The 23,949-nt window shown below is 36.5% G+C and overlaps 1 protein-coding gene across 1 annotated transcript in view; it reads left to right on the plus strand.

Moving 5' to 3' along the window:
• The first annotated feature begins 9,552 nt into the window (after nt 1-9,552).
• LOC135088359 (homeobox protein aristaless-like) overlaps nt 9,553-23,949 on the plus strand; it is a 32,439-nt gene continuing 18,042 nt past the window's right edge. The window contains exon 1 of the mRNA XM_063983209.1: nt 9,553-9,715. The gene's annotated coding sequence lies outside the window, so the exon portion shown is untranslated. The remainder of the gene's footprint in view (nt 9,716-23,949) is intronic.

Here is a 23,949-nt window from a genome sequence, read left to right on the forward strand (position 1 = left end):
ACCTGTCAGAACGGCAATACTTCTTCATCAGCGCTCGTGCTCTTTAATATTGTCACATTACCGTTAACCTGACGGAGCGCGGTGCCTTTGTGCTCGTCATTTCAAAAACTAATTACTTTTATTGCGCGAAAGCGAACCGGACGCGCGTAATTTTTTCCCTAACGCGTCCGTTTCCGGCGTCGACGACAAAAAAAACATTCGAATATTGAATTTGAAAAATCGTAACCCTCGTAACTGAATTTACACGATGGCCACTAACGACGGTAAAATAACAATTATGGTGACTAGATGCTATCTGTGTAATTTGGTCGCTCAAATTCGTGTCGCTGTAATGGGACCGGCAGTTTTATTGTGTTATTTACACAAATAAAAACGTTTATTTTTACATTTTCCCAAAATTAAATATGGGCTAATTTGTGTTGGCCGAATTACGTTGTTATAACTCGTGTGATTCAGATAATAGGCAAGTGCGGCTCTGTTTTAAATCAAGGATTCTCTACTAAGATTTGTAAGTGTTGTAGAAAATTCTTAAAATTTATCAAATAAAATAATATTGTCGCCAGTCGTGGTGGATCTGCTTTTAAAAAATAGAGGTATTAAAAAATAAAATTGCACACATTAAACAAATTAAATACTTAAATACTGGTCACAAATCAGACACGTCATATTATGACGTCGCTATTCGCTAAAATATGATCGTAATATCTTAAAACATGTATAGTAGAGAAACCAATGATTATCATATTTTACGCCAGCAAAAATATATGTAGAGGTTCTATTCTCGACCGACAATTATTATTGTCAAACAAATCGAAATAATTTAACAATTACGTAAGCGGAACCCTAAAATCTGGCGACAAGGGCGGCATTATCAAACGCTCGTTTATTATTCGTGTTATTACTTGTGTAATTCGTGTGCAATTACAACGCTCCTGTCGTAATCAGCCCTCGTATGCGCAAGCGCACTTATCTAAAGGTGGGTCTATGCTAGACGAGCCGAGCACGAGCTAGTGTTGTAAGAAACTCGAGTATTGGAGTCTTATTTTATTAAAGATGGCTATTTTTGACTATAGTCTTATAAATAAAACTTAGAGCTCATGTTTTTATTTCAATTTTATTTAAAGTTTTACTAAACTTAATAATAAAACAGATAAAATAATCACCCATACACCAACTCAAGTTCACGACTCAAATAATTGAAAAGGCTCTAAGAACTTAGAAAACTTAAAGGACTTATATGACTCATGTGACTAACGAGCCCCAGTTTTTAAAATGGACGCAAATTTCGAAATGAAGATCGGAGGTGTTATCCGTTGTTTGTATTGTTCCTATACCGGAGGAATAGTTTAGGTGTGCATCTCGAAGTGCACCTATGTTGACTAATATAAAGATTTTAAGCTTTATGTTTACAAAGATGAATAAAAAGTACCAGGGCAAAATAACATAGGTAGCTACGCTTTGAGGAACAGTTTAGGTGCGCCTCAAATTGAGTGCACTTCGAGGAATACCTCCAAGCCGAGACGCTCTATTCGCGGTGTCAAATGTGGGCCTATAACAATCACTCTCCTTGAACATAGTAGAGTGCGATGCAAATCCTTTTATGTTAGTCAAAAAACCAACAAGTTGAGCACAGTCGAGCACGATCCTAATGCTCAAAGCGCGCTCGTCGAGCCTCCAAATTATGTGAGTGATTAAAACGAGCTTTTGTTTGACACTGGGTTTCATTATAGTTTTTCTTAATTGAAATTATGATATTTATTAAATATTAATTTGGTTCATTCGTTCGGTTCAGCCAAATGACGTCCACTGCTGGACAAAGGCCTCCCCAAGGCTTTCCATATCGATCGGTCCTACGCTGCCCGCATCCAGGTTCTTCCCGCGACCTTCACCAGATCGGTCGGTCTAGCTAGTGGGAGGCCTGTCCACGCTACGTCTTCCGGCCCGTGGTTCATCATCATCATCATTTCAGCCATAGGACATCCACTGCTGAACATAGGCCTCCCCCAATAAGCCCGTGGTTGCAACTCGAGAACTTTTCTTCCCTAACGGTAAACGTCTCTACGAGCTATAAAAAGGTCGTAACATGACCCCGCAGGAGAACCAAAGTAACCGACATAGCTCGCAGAATTGCTAAAATCAAGTGGCAGTGGGCGGGGCACATAGCTCGTAGAGACGATGGCCGTTGGGGCAGGAAAGTTCTTGAGTGGCGACCACGGGCTGGAAGACGTAGCGTGGGCAGGCCTCCTACTAGGTGGACCGACGATCTGGTAAAGGTCGCGGGAAGAGCCTGGATGCGGGCAGCGCAGGACCGTTCATTGTGGAAAACCTTGGGGGAGGCCTTTGTCCAGCAGTGGACGTCATTTGGCTGAAAAGAAAGAAGAAAGAACATGACCCCGAGTAGGTCTGTCCACGCTACACGAATTTTGGCTCGGCTCGTGCTCCGCTCATGCTCGGCTCGTCTAGCGTAAACCCACCTTAACTCTATTACAATTGTCATTCATTAAAAAGCATTTATGCGATGCAAAATGGCACGTCCAAGTTTAATGAAATAAAATTTGCATGGCCTCCGTTCGGCCGTGATTATTTAAAGTGGTAAATTCGTGAGAAGATTTTTTTGGGGTATGTGCACCTTATTTGGGCGCTGAGCTGTTTGTATTGTTAACTTGGAAAACAATGGCTGTTTCCTGATTCAATTGCAAAACTAAATGTTAGATTACATCGTTTTCTGACTTCACACCTATTTGTTCATGAAAATCTTTGGAACTATAAGGTGGAATTCGTTTGGGTAAGAATTAATATTCTGACACTTGTAAATATTAGGTGTAAGAGATTTTCAATAGATTGGAAAACAATTCTAAAAGGCAATGCCGGAAATTGGCGTCTTTTATTTTTCGCGCGGCCATCGACCAAACTTTGTTTTTTGATTACAAAATAGTATAATAAACCAAACTTACTATGACATGTATACCTCTAAACTCAGTCTGAACTGAGTTACGAGCATTAGAAGTTTGATGATTTTCATACTAGATTTGCTTTTTGCGCGCAAAGTTTTCTAACAAATTGCAACAAAATAGTGAGATTGTATGTGTAAAGAAACAATACCATCCATTAAAGGCTCCAGACATCAGTATGGAGCAGAATCAGCGCAATAAAAAAATAGCGCAATATTTTGTTGCAATTTCTTACAAAACTTGCGCACAAAAAGCAAATCTAAGTATGAAAATCATCAAACTTCTAATGCTCGTAACTCAGTTCAGACTGAGTTTAGAGGTATACATGCCATAGTAAGTTTGGTTTATTACACTATTTTGTAATCAAAAAACAAAGTTTGGTCGATGGCCGCGCGAAAAAAAAAAGACGCCACTTTCCATACAAAATCTGGCATTGCCATTTAGGAAACTAAAGCTAGTTTCAGTACCTTTAGGCCTTAGTAGACAATACGGATTTATTAGAAACACTTGGAAACTATGTCTTCCCGAAATGCGAAGGTTATACCTTACAGTTATTTTTTACGTATGTTCTGGGGTTTTCACATTAAAAATTGGTTCTGCAATCGATTTGATGATTTTGGTTTTGAGATCGAAAATACATAAGTACAATAAATTTTATTATTACAATTTAATAAAAATACTATTTAGGTAGAGCCACCATTTATCCTTCATTGAGTTATTTTAAAGTAAACACTTTTATCTTAATGCAAATAATTAAATAATTAAACTAGAAGTGCCTACTTACTAATACGAGTAGTACGATAAACATTAATTACTTCAATGTTACAATCATCTAACTTAATTAAAAGTTGTTAGTCACAAATTAAATACCTTAAATTAGTAATTGGGTTAGTTAAAATGTTTTGCTAATGTTTGGAGATACTTACTTAAGTGTTTAGCAAAATTAGTAGAAAGGATTTACGTAAGTTGACTAATGCCCGTTTTCACTACCAATCCCTAATTTTAAAGTGATCTCTATGAAAACAAAATTCCTGTTATGTGTTACCATAGGGGTCACTTAAAATTAGGGATTGATGGTGAAAACGGGCATAATTCTATTTAACTTGCAGTTTGTAATTACACTTTAAAAATGTGTTATGCTTTAACCGTCACTGACTTATAACAAGGACTTATCAGCCAATATTGCTTATAATATACTCGTATGGCTATCTGGCTGTTTAATACGATAACTGTTTCGGGTTTGAATCTTGCGAAGGATAACAATTTAGGCCGATAAGTACGAACATTTACCTCTGTGGAGTCAAGGTTTGTAGTATAATGTACGAGTATATTCATAACAGGTACCTATTTAAGTGACAAGAAACGTATTTCAATCGCCATAGTACCTATCTACATAAATTAATCAAACAGAAATATACAATTTACAATGTAAGTGAAAATAAAACTAATTACTTAGAAATAGTAGAGTAGTGAGGACATCCACTGTAAATAGGAAGGCATGAAAAGTACCGATGTTATATTTTTTCACCATATTACTTTTTTTAAGTGTAGCAAAGAAAGTATTTTTGCGTTTGATTATTTAGATAATTTGGGAAATTAAAAAATACTAGACTTTCAACCACTCTACCTACTCGATACCCACCAAGTCAATATTGAAACTAATAATGATTACGTACTACGCGAAGGTTCCACTTGCATTCATTTCAGTTAATTATAAAAAGAAATGAAATTTATTAAGGTATTTATTCAATTTTCAAACTACTACAGTAAAAAATAAATAGGTAGGGGAGACTGGGGCTGGTCCTAACAAATTTTGATTTGAGCGTAATATTTTCTAAACTGCTTTAGCAAGAAACATGGTTTTTTGGTACGTGATGTCAAATTTAATGAGCTTTACGTAAAGTACAACAAAATGTATATAATAATTACCATATCTGAGAAAAATCGAGTTTTGCCAAACAAGTCACTTGTTAGATCTTACCCCCGGTTTGGGGTTGGTTTTAACATCGCTGGGGAAAGTTTTAACAGCGGGGGTAAGAAATGATTTATAGTTGGGAATGGGATTTTGGCTAAGATAAACAACAAAATAATAATCAATGTTTATTAGAAACACTAATAAAATTAAATGCGGTTCCTTACCGTTCATAAAATAAACAGAAAACTTAAATTTTATTAGTTAAATAAACTGACTCACTCAATCAGCATTACTCAAATCAAAGAACAAAAAATAATTTTTGATCATCAAATGATCATTGAAATTCGGCTCCTTACCGTTTAAACATGTGTAATAAGCTTAAAACTTACTAAATCTATCTTTATCAAATAAAATAACAAAAAAAATACTCCTCTAATAAATCAACATACAACTTTGGTTATAAAAGTCAGTCTTACTCAATGTTCGAGGCAAATATTAACGCGTTAGAACCTACCCCGTGCATTTTGTTAAAACCAACCCCACGACCTCATTTTGCACAAAATTATTGTTTTTCTTTTACCGGTTATATTTTCGATTAAAACTTTGAAATTAATGAAAAATACAATAAATTCGGATTTATGCAATACCAAAGCCAATTTTCTACGATACATATTTAAAGAGTAATGCAAAAAATTAAACACGTAAAAAAGTTCATTTTCCTGTGAAATTGGAGGCGTCTGACGCAACCTGCTCCCGTGACGCTTGGCCGGCAACTGACAGGTCGAGACACGTTCGCGCTTATTCGTAGGCACAAAGTGCGTTGGAATTAGCGTGGTAAGTCGAATAGGTTCTATGTAATTACGCTGTTAGTATTTACCCCTGTTAAAACCAGCCCCAGTCTCCCCTAGGTACCTGAGTATTTCTTCATTACCTACTAAGTAAATTGTCATCAATCGTGTAGCCAGAATACTTTTCAGTCGAGTATTTTATTTCTTGTGACCTTAATTTAGGAGTTATGTATTTAAAATTACATGTCATTTTAGCACAAAAACGAGATAAGCCTTAAGAATGACCTCTCATAGTTATTTTTTTGCGAGTAATCATAAGATAAGCTTTGCTAAGAAAGGCCTAATCTTTAAAGGTCACTTATTGTTGAGCTTAATTCTTCGAAGTCAAACTTTTAAAGCTGCTTTGGGTTGAGTTAATTACTTTTTATCCACCTTTAAACTTTTCATAGAGTTTTTAATACCTACTCAAAATAACTCGAGAAATTGCGGAATTCTTACTTCGTGTGACTAGGGATTAAAAATAAAAACGAACTTGAAATAATAGCACATTTTGAATTACCAATTTCTTGTCGCACAATAATTTTGTTATTAGTATAATAATAATGAATCAGTAAAATATAATTAAATAAGTAATAAATCATTATGACTGTATCCTGTTTTTGTCATTAATAAATAAAAATAAAATGGCACGTTACTTAGATGTCAATAGATTAGATTGGTAGTGATTAATCGGACACTTTTTATAACTTCCAATCCATTATTGCGATAGTTGTCTTGATTTATTTAATAAGCATTATTATTCATTAAAACAATTTCGAAATAAATGAACTTAAAACAATATTTTACACATTGGGGGCAGAAAACTTCTCGAGTGGCGGCCACGGGCAGGAAAACGTAGTGTAGACAGGTCTTTACTAGCTGGACCGACGATCTGGTGATGGTCGAGGTAAGCACCTGGATGCGGGCAGTGCAGGACCGTTTGTTGTGGAAATCCTTGGGGAAGACCTTTGTCCAGCAGTAGACGTCATTTGGCTGAAACGGCCGAACAAACTATTCGATTTCGAACCCTGGTAGGACAATCATTGTATAATATCTAACTTAGGTTACGAAATCAAAAGAGGTTTGTCAGAAATTCTATCTTGGTTTGTACAAGGCACAACCTATTCCAACAAAATTATAGTCAACTTTCTAATTGTGTTCTGAAAACTTTTCCGTCGAAATCGCATTAAAATGTCGTGTTAAAATAACAATCCGTAAAACGATTTCGTATTATTACACACGGAATTGCGCACGCGAGGCACTCTCGGCCGTGCCAAATGTCATTTTAATAGTTTTAATTACGTTCCCTTGCCGGCTAATTACCTGTCCGCCATCATGGAGTTATTTCATCATTTACATCGGTTCATTCAGGACGTCTTGTAAATGCCTTGCAAATGAGATCTTATCGCCATCATCCCTAATTCCATCAATTCATCCCAAATTGTAATTCCATCAATTTTGTCAACGCCTACCAGGCGGTTCGTGTTAAGATCCGTTAGTTGTTTGTGGGAGTACTGGGGAAAGGAGGAGTTAATGTGTTCGAGAAAATAGATGTCTGGAAGATTCTCTGAATAATTTCTATTGTAATTAAGGTTTCCATCTGCATTTAGTCAAACGCTGAACTAACTCAGATTATTAGTAGGTACATCATTATTTTAAATCTGTTCATTGTATGATTACACTATGATGAATCTCAGTTTCATTTATTTATAGGTTCAATATTCAGTCCAATTCATAATTCTTAAAGACGACGTCTTAATTCCTAACTACTAACTAATACAAATGCATGCAACATTCTTTACTATAAGACTTAACAAGTATTCTTAGTATTAGATTGATTATTTGTTTCGAAAACTATTCCGTCTATTCAATTCACATTTTTGTTTAGCATTGAAAAATTGTATGACGATTATTGTACATACAGGGTGGAAACGTTAAGTGATCTCACTCGATTATTTCTAAACTATACAAGATATCGAAAAACTGATTACTGATTCTGAAAGTGCTTCATAAGCTCTTTCAAGCGGTACCAATAATAGGTTACAGAATAAACTGGATCTATCCGAAATATCAATGTTTCCAGCTTTCATACATTTAGTAAAACCACATAATATTAAAAACTATACAAGATATTCAAAAACTGGTTACTGATCCTGAAAGTGCTTCACGAGCTCTATCCAACAGTACCAATAATAGGTTACAAAATAAACTGCATTCATTCTAAAATTCAATGTTTCCAGCTTCCATACATTTAGTACAGCCACAGTCATGGCACTTATGTCTTGTTAATATTATAGCAAGTAAAGCCTAAAACCAATGTTTTCCAAGAATAATTTTAAATAAGAATGCTACCTACGAGTTCATTTTAAGTGTTTATTATTTAATAAAAAAAAACTTCTATTATTATTGTTTGGCTGGCATACATTTAGTATGGAGGCTGAAAACATTAAATTTTCGGATAGATCCAGTTAATTTTGTAACCTAATATTGGTACCGTTGGATAGGGCTTGTGAAGTACTTTCAGGATTAGTAATCAGTTTTTCGATATCTTGTATAGTTTAGAAATAATCGAATGAGATCACTTATCGTTTCCACCCTGTATAATATGTACTTCAGATAATGAAGCGGTAATAATGAATTAGGTAAAAGAAGTGGAAAAAGGAGGAGTAAACAATAAAATAGTGTGGATAAAACGCTTAATAATTTCTATTGTAATTAACCGAAGGTTTCCATTTGCATTAGGAATAGAACTAAAAATACTGATTATTATGTTTTTTTCTGCTTTTATGTTGGACGTTGGACGATACATTTCAAATTCCACTTCTATCGTAATCATTATTGTACTTTTGGTAATTAATTGTTTATTCTAAACATCACTGCTTTGAATGTAATATGTCAATCGAAACTTATGGCCAAGCCACTTATGCTGCAAATATGAATTGCTTCATTTGGATCAGTAATCCACGCAAATACCAAGCTATAAAATGAGTGTTATTACCGAGGTATCGCTTTAACCGAAGCGCCATAACTGTGTTGCCAATGTACAGCATCCCTATCAATTTTATAGCCCTAGGCGCTATTAGAGCAAAGGCACCGACATTTATAAATAAACACCATTCGTTGGCCCTATATAAAGATTTCATAGCTTCTAATTGGATACCTAATATGGCTCCCAATGTCGAATACAGAGAAGGGAGTTCATTATTGCAAAGCGTAGGTAAATTAAACCATATGAGGTTTCTATATGATAGCGACATGCAACATTAAGCGTTTTTATAACTTTCCTGCTATTCAATTACCCTTATTAGGTTTCGAAATAAAAATTACGGTGGCAATAATAAATGGTACTTGCATCTTCTAATTGGATGCCATTAAATTGCTACAAGTTATCATTATTTTTAATTGATTAGTAACTTAATTATCTATTGTTCTATTTTTTTCTATCCCACTAACATTATTAGAAAAATAAATAACAAGTTATTGTTTAAATCAAAACGAAGTAAAACTGGTGACTTTGACAAAGTAGGTATGTATATGCTATTTAAAATCAGTCATTAATTTGCGGTCTAAGTAATTATATCGCTAGTGAGCCTCAGTTAGGCTTTTGACACGGCAGACAAACGCATATATCGTGACTTCGCCCAGTAAAGTCGGTTTGTTGATAAAGTCAATTAGTGGTATCGAAGTAGGGACTTGTATCAACTGATTCGGCCCACCTCCGCGGCCGTAGCGAAGCCCGCCCGCCGCCATTGGCCGGGCGTTCCGCAGGGGAGTGGCTTGGGCCCGCTACTTTTTTGTTATGCTTTTTCGAGTCGTGCGTAGGTGACCGCGGAGCCAAGTTTATTCTGAACCAGTTGATTGGAGGCGTCGGTGTGTCACAGTTTATTGCTTTGTTGTCGATCGACACGTCACCGCGTGTCGTATATTGTGTCAATAGAAGCCGTTTCGTTCGTGCCGGTTACGTTTCCGTCTCGTGTTTGACAAGGACTTTTCAAGGAAACAGTTCGCTGATTTAGAATCAGGTAAGCGTTTTCAATTTAATTACGTTTAGTGGAAGCAATTAAAGTCTGTAATTAGAATTTATTGAAAGAGAAGTGAAATCTCACAAATGTTATGTAGGCTTAACGGTTTAAAACTTTGAAATTTATTTGATAATTGTTGTGAAAATAGATTTTATGAATTGATAAAATCTAAATAAGAGCATAACTAGTTTTAATTTATTTTCGCTTCTATTATACAAACTGATATTTTATTTATGATTGTAATTACACTAGCGTGGCCTTCTTTACTAGTATTATTTTTTGCCTAATAACTAAAATATTAGCTATTTACGGTAAAAGGTAAATTAATTTTAATTTAATATTAATACTTGTATTAATGCTACGATACAGTTAGTTTCTTATTTATTATTAACGCAATATTGGTAAGATTAAATTTTCTCTTCTTACTATTTCTTTATTATAAACTTTTGTAGAGCCGTCATAAACGTTAAATAATTTGATATGTCTTGATCACATGAATAACCTTCCTGTACAAAAGTTAAAACATTTTTAATACAATAAATAATTAGACACCTGTAAAATAATATCAGGAAATCGAAATGTAATTCCAATTAAATATGCTACTATGAATTGTAAAAAAATCAAAATAATTAACTTGGGTAATTATTAAAATAATGAAGGTAAAACATTAATAATATATCATTCAATTAGATTAATAATTGGCTTGAATTATGTGCAAAATATTTTCAATAATTTCACATTTAACCCTAATATAGTAATGAAAATACGATAAAACAATACAATAAGGTTTTGTTAAAAACAAGCAAAGATAAAGTTAGATAATAGATAAATAAATAATTATTTGCAAACACTTCAACACACAATAGTGAATAACAGTTAAGTCCGTGATGAACAAGACAAAAGCAATTTTAAAGAGGTGATTAATATGGATAAAAGTTATTGTTTCGTAATTTGGACTACATAAAAACGAAAATTAATTAACTACAACTTAATAACGCGTCGGACATTAAGTTTTTACTGAGGAGTCTCCCGCCGTCCCCTAATTACGTGAAACAATTAATTATTGGGATAATGACATTATTTTGATAGCAAAATGGCGCGCTCCCATTAATCAAAATGCACAACAACCTTATTTGACGACTTCCATCATATTTTTTTGAGTTGAAAAAGGCATAATGGCTGATATTCCAAAGGCATTTGCATAATTAGGTGAATTTTATTGCTTTATTGAATTAAAGCCGATGTCAGGCTCAAAATTGAAATCAGCGGGGGTTCCTGTGTTGTTAATTTTGTTTATAGCTTGTATTATGGCCAGCTCCGGACGTATTTCCATATCTCAGCTCTATAAACGTTGTTAGACACTACACGACCAGCAACAATAGTGAATTTTATGTTATTGATCTCGATTTTATTATGCTATTACAATGGAATGCTATATTCCTGGTTTTTATGGATTTCTAAACTTTTATAACTGTGCGTTATAGTTTATTAATAAACGTTTATTCAAATTTGATGTAGGTTTCAAGTTTATTGTGTTTCTTATTCTCGAGTGTTAAACTGAACGTCAAAATAAAGACATTTAATATTAGTTTCTAATGTTAATAGGTTGTGAACTTGTTTCTTAATTATATTCCCCTTAAGTGTGTGTAGTTTATTACCTGATTATACACATATTATAAGTGTGATTTAGAATTTAAAAACGTACTATAGATACATCGTCCGCAGCTGTATTTTCGTCTTGTTCAGTCGTTTCGAATGTTATATTCTCCACAATATTATATTTGGTAATATTCGAAGATACTAAGTTTGCAAAATATGTGTTATAACATGTTAACTTAATTTATTTTTTTGCAATTCGCAAAGATTCTCTCTCCCAATCCGATTAATTTAGGAGTGATTTTTCACTAAGGATTTCCTTGTTAATGGCTTCAAATTACGGAAAATTTATTAGTAATCAGCTAGAGGCAAGTGCCCCATGGTGTAATCCATCATGCGCCGTTCTCGCCATTCCTTCAGCCGGATCGGTGGCTCGAGCAATCAGGAAGCGACTTACACAACCAGTTTTTCTCGTGGCCCCACTTTTTACTCTAACCTTAATATAATTACTCACCACGTTCCAGATATCTTTATTACCCTTTCAACTGATCTCACGTCATTCTACAATGTACTCCAAATTGAGTTCTCACAACACAATGCGTTGTGGAAAGAGTGATTTTAAGCGATTTTTTACTAAAGGGTTGTCCGATCTCAATTCGATTATCGTGGCCAGTGTAAAAAGAGCTGCTGCCCGCCCCTTTCGGTGCGATGACTTGATGACGGAGGGAAGCCTCGGCTGAAGGTCAGAGATCTCATTACGGCAGCCGAGATAAAACCCTCGCGATGACTTGCGGATGCCTCCGGAACGCGAGCAGCATTGTTGATTGTATTAGAGTTAATTAGATCTTAATTAACATTCAGGTTTCTCATTACACGCTACTCTGCGCTACCAGCGGCATTTACAATAGGAAAGTTGATCTACATCCATACGAATTATATCTTGATGATTTTTTGTGTTCGGATATTAAATTGAAGGTTTTGTTTTTGTTTATTATTATGTGGTGATGAAATTGGATCATTATATGTATAGCAGTCATTGTGGTAGCAAGATAATAGTACAAGTGGCCATATCATATGCTAGATGGCTTCATGATACGGGCGTTGTATAATTAGCTATGTTGAAATTGTTTAAAGATACTTTTGCGTAATCAAGAAAATGATTACACGAAGAAAAGTAAAAAGCATTAACATTTATAAATTTCATTTTAATGGCTGATGTAAAAACCGATATCCACGTTGAAAAAGAAAAACTAAACATTGAAAAGATATGCATTGAATGGTAATCTCGATGATACAAAGGAATAATTAGTCAATGCAATTATAGACGGTGGTAGAGCAAGCAAAAACTTGATTACCAGTGAACTAAGCGAGCTGCTTGAAATCGTTTGTGAGATTTCAAAGGTAGCTTAAGGGAAGAAAAATAGAACTAGAATGAAATAAAAGCTGATGTTAGCAGTAACTTTTGAACATCAAGTAACGAAACAAATGCCAACGTAGTTTAATAAGAGATCCTCTAAGGATAAAACATATAATTACATAATTTAGAACCTAGGACACCAATTAATCTAGAATAGGAACATTTTGACATTCAAGAAAAGATTTTAACAATAACAAACTTATCCAATCCTCCATTAGAGAATAGCATTCGAAGGCAGAAGAAATGCCGAGGCTATCTGCAGACGGCGATCGGTGAGTCAACGCTTATCTTCAGATATAAGCTGAGACACCATTAACACTTAAGACCAGACCTAATGGACAAAAACATTAATCCCTGCCCGCTTAAACTGCGAACGGAGAATCCCCCGTAACAAAGTTTTGGGAGGGTTTTGTTGTTCTGAGTGTTAAGTAGGTAGCGAGTGTTTAAAAATGAATTGTCTGGGACCGAGAACGTTGATAAAAAGCAGTTCTGCTTCAAGATTGGCGATTGGTATGACATTGTAAGTTGTGCATAATTTGGAGTGTAAGCCAAATCCTTAATAATTGCTCTCAGGTAAATTCGAGGGGGTTGTTCTTGCAGTGACACTAAATGATCGGATAATGATGATGACAGATCTGAAATTTGACTGCTACTCAATAAGTGTACATCTTGAAGTTCATTTACCACTCAAACAGAGTTTTCTTCGATAAAGGTCACTGACGATTTTTTGTGTTCAGTAAACTAAAAAATTTCTTCTATTATTTTCTGAAGGAATATCATATCTTTAGCGTGGATTTTGAACGAGGCATTCGCTATAGGATTCACCGCTTGTCACCACGTTTAGAAATATTACTCGCCCGTTAAAAAACCGTTGTATACCTCAAACACAACGTGTCAAAATTCAGTAGTCCTCAAAGCCAAGGCATGTGAGTAGCGACGGGTGTAAACCGGGATTATCGGTGGACTAATGGCCCGGGGAGGACGTTATCGAATTAGGCGCCAGGCGTCCAACCACTAATCCTATTATAGCTGAGACCGAGACGAGGGAACGTGGTTCTGACATTGTTAGGCTACCTGAGTCACAAAATATGAGTAGTTAAATATTATGATTGTGTCAAAAACTTTTTAAGCGAGTTAGCGTGGGAATTGCAATGATGAATCGTACGTATTTCTTGTTTAAATATACCATAATCTTACAACATAGTTGAACTCTGGCTTAAATTGTCATTTAGTATAGAAATGTCATTTTAATCCAGTGTTCATCCTAGGTTTAACTTTTTATTAATAAAGGGGGATAGAGTTTTGACATCCAGAGCTTTATTTTACATTGTGCACTTATGTACCTATAAGGCATTGTGATAAATAGAATACTGTGAACACATAGACCTTCAGCAAAGACTAAAAGACAAAATACTTTACCTACTTACGTAAAATTACAAAATTTTCTTTGATGAATTACTCCAACGAAATGACCATGCATATGTGATGTTACTTTTAAGAATTTTTGAGAATAGCACTATGAATTTGCGATGGCAACAATTTAAAACGTCTTTTAGCGACACTCTTTGTTCGATAGTACGAGTAATTCAGAAAACATGAAATTAGGAAAGGATCGAAGTGATCCTGCTTCAGATTTGGCGACTCTAAAACGTGTCATGGTTATTTCAACTCTGGCTGAATATTGAGCAAAACTTCTTTTCAGCACTTGCTATAAGTTTCTCTTGGAGCTGGTAGAGCTTAAAAGGTAGAGCTTTCTTTTCATTTATTTTTGCAAAAGTAAAAAAAAATACAGCTGTTTCTCCGAGTTTTAAAGACAATAATCCTATAACCTTCAATAGTTAACGTAAGCCGGTACTTGTTATTTATTTTTCATATTCTTCTTTTTCCATTAAAACCATGTATTATTGTTAATAACGTTTATAATGAAGCTAATTTAAAATGATTCGTAATAAAGGGGAATTACGCGTCTGAATGCTTGTCATTTCTATTAATTTTTAGTGTGCCTTTTTTGATTGTCATCATAAATATGTCCGTTACACCATTATTCGTTGCATTACATCGCTATTTTACAAAACTAATTTAAAGTAAAGAACTTTTTCAATTAGGACTATAGGAACGTCAAATACATCATACTTGCCAAATTGGCTGCAATAGTCCGTGCGTATACGACGTGAGGTGTTAGGGTTGCTACACACATAAGCGGGCCAGCATTAATCGGAACACCCGGGTGTTACAATCGAATATTATGTTAGTAGACATAATTGTTCTGGACGTGTGTTTGTCACCTAATTCTTCCTCCTCTGTCGTTCCTCCTATTTGGTTAAAATTATGTATTTTATTAAAATAGGTTCCTGGATGACTTGAAAAAATAATTGGACCCGGTAGATAGCGCTGCTATCTATCGGCATGGTAGTGGTATTAGAAGTAGTTTTGGTAGTGATAGATAGGTAGAGTAGAATGGGGTATGGGGTGGTACGAACTTCGCCAGGCTAGCTTGTGTAAGTAAAGTGTAAGTGTGTAAAAAGTCGTTCGGCTTTGCCATTACTGAAGCCGAAAGTGAAGAGATTTCGTCGGCTTGGCTTTCTTGTTCAACAAATACTCCCGAACAATGCCGGCCTGCTTATGTGTGTATCAACCCTTAGACAGCAACTAGTTTTTACGCGTACTCAATAGCGTATGTATTAAATTATTGCACACCCTGCGAATATTAATTGAAACACTATATCGTACGTAACCGTTTCATTGCACGTCGAGTGATAATCGAATAATTATTGATGGTAAACTGCATTCTTCGCAATTTTTTGTTTTAAGTCTAACAACAATAGCATTAGAATTCTAACTGACGCCCATATTCTGCCATTAGTGACGTCATGTTATTTTTGCACCTTATCTTTATGTCAGTCCAACCCTTGCCAGTGTGGAGAGTGTAGGCCTAATTTTCCATTTGCATTTGGTAGAGTCCTCATGTAGTAGATACTAAATGACCTGATGATTATGAATTTAAATAAATTAGACCCAGTTTTTACTTAATAGTTTTTTCATTTGACATCTGTCAAATTTGACTATTATTTATTTTGACTACGAATCAAAAAACTGGGCCTTAGGCAAGTGACGAAATGTTTTTCAAACAATGTTTAGCTTTAATTTTAGTACTATTTTTAACTATTAGTTTACATTTTGTTAATATTTAAAGTAGCAAAATTTTGACTATTAGTTATTTTAAGTATGAATAATAAAACTGGGCCTTTAGTCTTTGAGTAGTAGCTGGGTTCTACCGAGTGCATAAAATTGTCTTCATCTCAAGATGGGATCATACTACTTACCTATCTAATTACTAACAGACTAGGTAATTATTCGTAGCATTTTTGGATGAGTACTCTTTTATTTAATTTTCTTCAAGCAATTGAACTAGTTACGTAAAATTCAATTTCCACCGATCGTAATTAACTAAGCCCAGTGGAAAGAGACGAAAACCAACAAAAAGTCAAGGCTTATTTAACAGACGGGGCAAACGAACTCGATACCGCTAACTCGATCATAAAAACTATCGGCTGACAATGTATCGATTATTCGGTCGACAGAGCCAATACCCCGGTAATATTTGATATTCGCGAGGCGACGAACCGTTAAAATCTACTTCTCGATTGGTTTATTTAATTTGGAGATTCTTTTACTATTTGCACTAGGGCCCGGTAGACTGGCGATTGCTGTTTTTGTAATTGAATTTCACATTGCAAGGTGGGAATTAAAAATCTGCGCATTCAAACGAACATTGCATTTAAGTTAGAGTGGGTGCAAAAATACTGACAGGGATATCGGGCGGGATCGATTTTAGGGAACGATCTTAGTCACTTTAACTTTGACAGACGTCAAAAATCTGTCAAACTCCATACAAAAAATGCCGGTTATCGTTATAGTTACGGTCAAAGTAAGGTGGTACAACTCAGCCTAAAAGTATTATAGTAGGTATACTATCTCAATTCAAATTTAAATTTAATCCTATTCGTTTATATCCTAGCATAATCAGGGCACTCGCTAAACTGTCACAAGGACATTACTGCACCATAAGGCAACCAGAAAAACATATATGCCAACAATCTTGCGAAACTGAAACTTCAACAAATGACCATAAAATCAATGAGATTTCACAGAACACAAATCTTAATATTTATCAAACGAAATTAAAGACCGTCTCTAATGAAAACAGAAGACAATCCATATAAAACAAATGATTATATGTAAGACATGCTAACTTATTTATGATCTTATTGTAATTAGATCAGAAGATGCAATTTAGCATAATCAATAACGGTCATAATGCTAACCAGTTGTGCAAGCAACAAATTATATGAATTAATAAGGAAAAGCGCGAATAAATACCAATTACTTCAATTAATGATCTCACCGCAGCATCTGTTAATTGGTAGAAAGTATTGCTTACAAATAAACATGGATAAGGTGATGTTCGACTAGGAATCATGGTTCCGTATTTTATGGCATCTTTAGATCTTGTTTATAGGTTCGTAAGTCCTTGAAGGGTTTGCATCATTAAAATATTTTAAGAATTTGTACCTACTTGCAACAAATAGATACAAAATAAAGTTTTAGAGCCTGTTTCATCACTTACTGATAAAGTCCTTGTTAGTTTTATAAAACTAACAAGGACTTTATCAGTAAGTGATGAAAGGTTACGAAGACAAAATTAGAGAAGAGAAGAAAAGATTTCTTGTAAGAAATCTTTTCTTCTCTTCTCTAATTTTGTCTTCGTAACCTTTCTGTCAGATAAATTCAACAGGTCTCGGATAGTCTAAAGATATACTATGTGGAACTCTACCATAAACCCGTGATGATTACCTTATGTAGAGTATCCTTCTCTTTGCTTAATCTTTAATTACTGAAAAACAACATGGAAGCCACTTGGTGGACCGACGATCTGGTGAAGGTTCCGGGAAGCACCTGGATGTGGGCATGCGGCCGTTGTGGAAATCCGTCCTTTGTTCAGCAGTGAACGGCATTTGGTTGTTAAGAATTCCTCCATTTTTCTTTTGACATACTTATAAGAATGACTAGTTCACCTGCAGTAAAACTGGTGACTAATCCCTCATTTAAATTACTGAAGCAAGAGAACCTTTTGATTATCTTTTATGCTTTTGCTTTTGTGCCAAAAAGTGTACCGGTTTCTGCTGCACATGCTTCTGTGTGAAAAAAAAAACATTGTTTCTTCTGCCCTTGCTTCTGTCTCTGTCCCAAAAATATCCTTGAAATGGTTTCCCCATTTTCGCCATAAAACCAACCGAACCCTGTAGCAATGGCGTTGCGACTACCGGCGCGTGAGGCAGATGCGCCGACGCAGGTGGCGTCACGCTCGCCGTACTTCGGCGCTATCTAATCACCGTGAAAATTACTAACACTGTTCTTTGGCGAACTAACCATGCTGTTCAATTTCTAATAGAAGGGACAAGGACTTCTGTTGAACTGACTTATACCCGGTTGAAATGATCTGTTATGCCCCATCATCAAATTCCAAATCATCAGTTCATTTAGTCATTAGCCCATTACCAGGGGTTTCCTCTACCCTTTCTCAAGGCCAAATCCTTCATTTGCCTCTGGTGAATCTAGAGATAAATTGAGGAGCTGGTCCACCCACACTTACGCTAGCCACGTGTGTTGGAGAGTCGTTTTGCCTACGGAGAGTTAATACATAAATGATATTTCTTCTAAACTACTTACACTCAGCTGATAGAAGGGAGAACTTTTAATTGGGCACAAGAGTCACCCCTTTTTAATCAAACCGGGGTTTTTACATTACATCAAAGATTTCTAGTTTACTTAGGTATGTGCATACACAGATGACGTTGCACAATTGATGGGTTAATTGCTTAAGGCTTGGTATTTCTGCTAAAGTAGGTATTTCGCGCTGTCAAAATCTGCGCGCGCAATTCTTCGCCGAAGACAGCGCGCCAAAGAGCTCCCGCCACAATTTCCAGCAACATAGTATAGAAATACGCAGTCGGTTAGGTTAGGTCGACTTCCTTCCCTTCAAGCGTCACACTCACAACACTTTCTAATACAAATCATATCCAAGTGATACAAATTAAAACACCTTACAGACTTTTTGGGAATATATTCTAGAATCGAATAAATATGAAATATAACTGCAGAAGTAAACACGGTTCAAAGTGGCCGAGGCGTCGCCTGACCTTCTGGAAGTTCTGCGCCGGCTTAAAGAATTTCAAGATTACGTCACCCGACCTATCGGTAGGCCCTTGAAAGCTTGAGCGACTGGAAAAACATTTTATGATAAGTTACTCTTAGTAGCGATTATTTAGAGCTTGGATAATAAATTATAGTTGTTGCAATTCACGAAGCTTTGCATGTGGTTAATAACATTAATCAGTACACGCATTAATTTTGTTCAGTCTCTTTGTTTATTAATAAATAAAAATATCATACTAAAATTGCAGAAACATATTTGTTTGTATTGGTCTGGGTGTTTTCTTTCTATAATATGTATGACGTATGTACGGGGTTCTGTATCGAAAATTACTATGAGCATCACACGCGGTTACCTGCTTACCTCTGTGCACTCATGGGAGTTTAAGCAGAGGTCCCTAGAGTTTGACTTTGAGCTTTGTTTATAGTCATTACGAAGCAGACTGATGGGAAACTGCACTGTCTTGATTTCGAAAGGGCAATTTGACGGTGTTAGGGGAATTCTAGGAATAAATACAGAGTCTCCTCATTGAGATTGAGACATTTCAATTTGAGATTTCACTTGACATTGAACACAATCTGGCATGGATGACAAGCCTGGGCAAATGCAGCGAGGGTACGGGATGAAAACACCAGCGCATTAAAAAAGGAGTTTAACTTTGCCTCTAGGTCTTTCAAAAGAGTCATTGCAAGGGCGAAGTCGGAGCACATTGGTAGAATTGGTGGGAAGCTAGAGCGTCTTCCTTCTGGAACTCGTGCGTTCTGGTCTCTTGCCAAAGCTATCCAAGGAAATTTCTGCACGCCATCATTTCCACCCCTGCACATGGGAAACGGTTCGTTGGCCCACGATGCAAAGGAGAAAGCCGATCTTCTGGGCAAACTCTTTGCGTCCAACTCGACACTGGATGACGGGTGACATGAGCCACCGATTATACCAAGGTGTGAGAGCTGTATGCCGGATATCCGGTTCCACCAAAGCTCAGTACGCCTGGCTCGTGCTGAGGACGTGCGCTCCAGAGTTAGCACCGGTTTTAACGCGCCTTTTTCGGCTCTCCTACCTCTCTGGCATAGTCCCGACCTCATGGAGGACAGCTTTGGTGCACCCGATCCCTAAAAAAGGTGACCGCTCAAATCCGTCCAACTATAGGCCGATAGCAATCACCTCCTTGTTCTCGAAGATAATGGAATCCATTATCAACAGCCAGCTCCTTCGGTACCTAGAGGCCCACCAGTTGCTAAGTGACCGACAGTACGGTTTCCGTGGAGGTCGCTCGGCTGGTGATCTTCTGGTCTACTTGACACATTGTTGGGCACAGGCGATCGAGACTAAGGGGGAAGCATTGGCGGTCAGTTTGGACATGGCGAAGGCCTTCGATCGGGTTTGGCACAAAGCGCTTCTTTCGAAGCTCCCTTCCTATGAGCTTCCCGAGAAATTATGCGGATGGGTCGCCAGCTTTTTAGCAGACAGAAGTATTAAGGTCGCTGTCGACAGCAAATGCTCAGACTCTATGTCTGTGAATGCTGGTGTCCCCCAAGGCTGTGTGCTATCGCCTACGCTCTTCCTTCTGCATATCAATGATATGCTGCAAATTAGCGGCATTCATTGCTATGCGGACGACAGCACGGTTGATGCCGCTTATACCGGCCGCGCAAATATCTCTCGGGAGAACGTCATTGAGAGCCGTAACAAACTTGTATCCGAAATTGAAACCTCCTTGAAGGAGGTCTCAGACTGGGGTCGACGCAATTTGGTCCAATTTAACCCTACAAAGACACAAGTTTGCGCGTTCACCGCCAAAAAGTTGCCGTTTGTCGTATCCCGCTGTTTCGAGAGCACTCCCCTAACTGCCTCAGCCAATATCGGAATCCTTGGTGTCGACATATCGAGCGAAGTCCAGTTCCGTGGTCATTTAGAGGGTAAGGCTAAATTAGCCTCGAAGAAGCTTGGTGTGCTCAATAGATCGAGACGGTATTTCACTCCAGCCCATCGTCTGCAACTTTACAAGGCGCAGGTTCGGCCTCATATGGAATACTGTTCTCATCTTTGGGCAGGTGCGCCCCAGTACCAGCTTCTCCCTCTGGACCGCATTGAACGGAGAGCAGCTCGAATCGTTGACTGCCAGGACATTTCGGATCGGCTTGACCCCTTGGCGCTGCGTAGAGATGTATCCTCACTGTGCATCTTCTATCGCATGTATCACGGGGAGTGCTCCGAAGAATTATCCGGACTTATTCCTGCCGCCACTTTTCGCCACCGATCTACCCGACAGCAGCAGCACTTCCACCCCCATCACTTAGATGGTTGGCAGTCCACAACAGTACGTTTCTCTAGAAACTTCCTGCCCCGTACAACCAAACTGTGGAATGGACTGTCGTCTGCGGTGTTTCCGGACGGATACGACCTGCAAGCTTTCAAGAGGAGAGCGTATCTTTACCTTAAAGGCCGGCAACGCACCTGTAACGCCCCTGGGTCTGCGGGTGTCTATGGGCGACGGTAATCACTTACCATCAGGTGATCCGTCTGCTCGTTTGCCTCCTATCACATAAAAAAAAAAAAAAAAAAAGAAAAAAAAAAAAAAAAAAAGGAGTTTTCAAACACTTGTAAAAATAAAAAGTAATTAAATCAAAGGCACTAAGTAGTATTGATATCAACTTCGAAGAAAATGACTGCCAAAATTACTTTCTACCCGTTCCACACGTCTTTCATGAATTATATTAAGGAATTGTTAAGCTAAATTTCAAGTAGATTGAACCAAGGAATCACTTTGTCCCATACAAACTTTGCCCCCGTTTTTCACCCCCTTCATTTCATGACCCCATTTCGGAAAATCTTTTCTTATGAGATGCCTACGTCATACAAAGAACACACCTTCCAACTTTCAGGTCTCTACGATATCCGTCAGTCATTTAGGACAAAGCATTTTCATTAGTTGTCCAATACTCTATCGTTCCAGGTATGTCATTGACAGGAGGGCGCTACTATCTTAATGGGTTATTCATTAGTCCCAACTTTATGCCACTTGACATTTCAGAATCGTTTGACTTTAGATACCTAAGTGATTTGATATTCGGAGTCTTTTAATGAAATCAAGTTCTGAAATAACTTGAGGTGTTGTACCCAATCAAGCTTTTCATTGCAGGACAGTTAAATGGTTTTATTATTAGTTTTTTCTCTAAGTCTTAATTTGTCAGAGTAGGTAAAGGCTCCATGAGAGCAAAATTTAGCATTATAATATAGTTTTTAATTTTTTTCTTGAAATATTTGACGCCTTGTAATCTCTCGTTAATATAGGTCCACACAAATAAATAATGTTTGACTTCGACTTTAATAATTATGCTCTTACATAATTATAAATAAACTAGGTTTCCGCCCGCTGCTTCGCCCGCGTGGAATTTTTCGGTTTTTATATAATCTATTACACTCAGATATAATGTGGCTTTCTATTGGTGAAAGATTTTTTTAAAATCGGTTCAGTAGATCCCGAGATTACCCCTTACAATTTAACAAATATACAAACACACAAACTTTACCTCTTTATAATATTAGATATAGATAGGTAATTTGAAACCCTATTTTGTTTTATTCTTTTTTTTATTTTAAATATTTCACAATCCAAACTAATATTTACTGTAAGTAAATGCTAAATAGTAAATATTAGTTTGGATTGTGAAATATCCTACTAATATTATAAAGGCGAAAGTTTGGGTGTCTAGATGTCATGATGTCTGGATGTTTGTTACTCTATCACGCAAAAACTACTGAACGGATTTTGTTGAAACTTCACAGTATTATTGTTTATAACCCAGATTAACATTATGACGATATGTGGCAAATAAATTTCAATAAATAAATAAGACGTGTCTAAAAAGCGCCATCTATCGTCATTGGTTAAAATCTACAGCACTGGACAAACTACGGTATGACGTTCGTAAATATTCATTCGGGGGAAGCCGTGAAACGCCATCTATCAACAACGAAGTAAAACATCATAATTATCTAACGGGGGTAAAACGAAGTCGCGGGCTGCTGCTAGTTTATAATAGGTAGCTTTCCCTCCGCAACCTTATTGGTATTCCATGTATGTGTCTTTTAACTGATTTCTGTTAAACATTTCATGTAAAATTTTTCCAGTTATAACTCTATTTACATCTGCATCTGTAAGCAAGGATTCATGTTCTCCAGCCCAGATGCCATGTACAGAATCGTCTTTCAGTGACGTGCAGCTGCCCCTATATTTGACCTAATTTTTATTATTTATTTGTGTCATTGTGCTCTTCTAAAGTAAGACGATTATATGTAGGTACTATAAAAATGTAATTTTAACTCATTGGTTTTGTCTCATATTTGAGGAATGTACTATGTATCATGAGTAGGGTCTTAGTTTAAAAGGATGCCAACGATTTAAATTTCAATAGGTAGACAAAATTCATAATTCTTAATTATCAAAAATTTTAGCTTTCTCCAGTAACACTGATGTTATTATACTGTGACTCATCAAAGTCATCATTGTCAAAAATATTGACAAATCGCGAACTGTCACGACCAAAAAACTGACACGCGTCCGTCCTCCGTAAGCGCCACCGCGCGACTGATTGAGATTGTCCAAGCCGTCATGGGCGATTTTTTCCACATTTTTTAACATAGTAACTAAATAAGAGCCAATATAAAAATTTCATCCGTTAAAAGCCCTCAAGTTATTTCTGAACTTTAGTTTAGTAAAAGATTCAGAATCTCAAATCGCTTATTTAAAAAATAAAACCATAAATAGAAAACGAATAGAGGTAACTTTGGGAATTTATTCTATCGAGTCAACTTCATCAAATCGTGTTTCCATCCGTTAATAGCCCTAGAAAATATCCTCAACTATGCCCAAATAAAATCTTAGCCTTTAATTTTACTGTTTAGTACATCAAAAATGAAAAATGAAAACCTCATTTTCGCCATTTTCACTGCTACCCGGCCTTAAAAGAAAATTACGTCAAAAAAACTAACAATTTGGAATGTTCC

This window comes from Ostrinia nubilalis, chromosome 3 (assembly GCF_963855985.1).
Source record: "Ostrinia nubilalis chromosome 3, ilOstNubi1.1, whole genome shotgun sequence".
Lineage (NCBI taxonomy): Eukaryota > Metazoa > Arthropoda > Insecta > Lepidoptera > Crambidae > Ostrinia > Ostrinia nubilalis.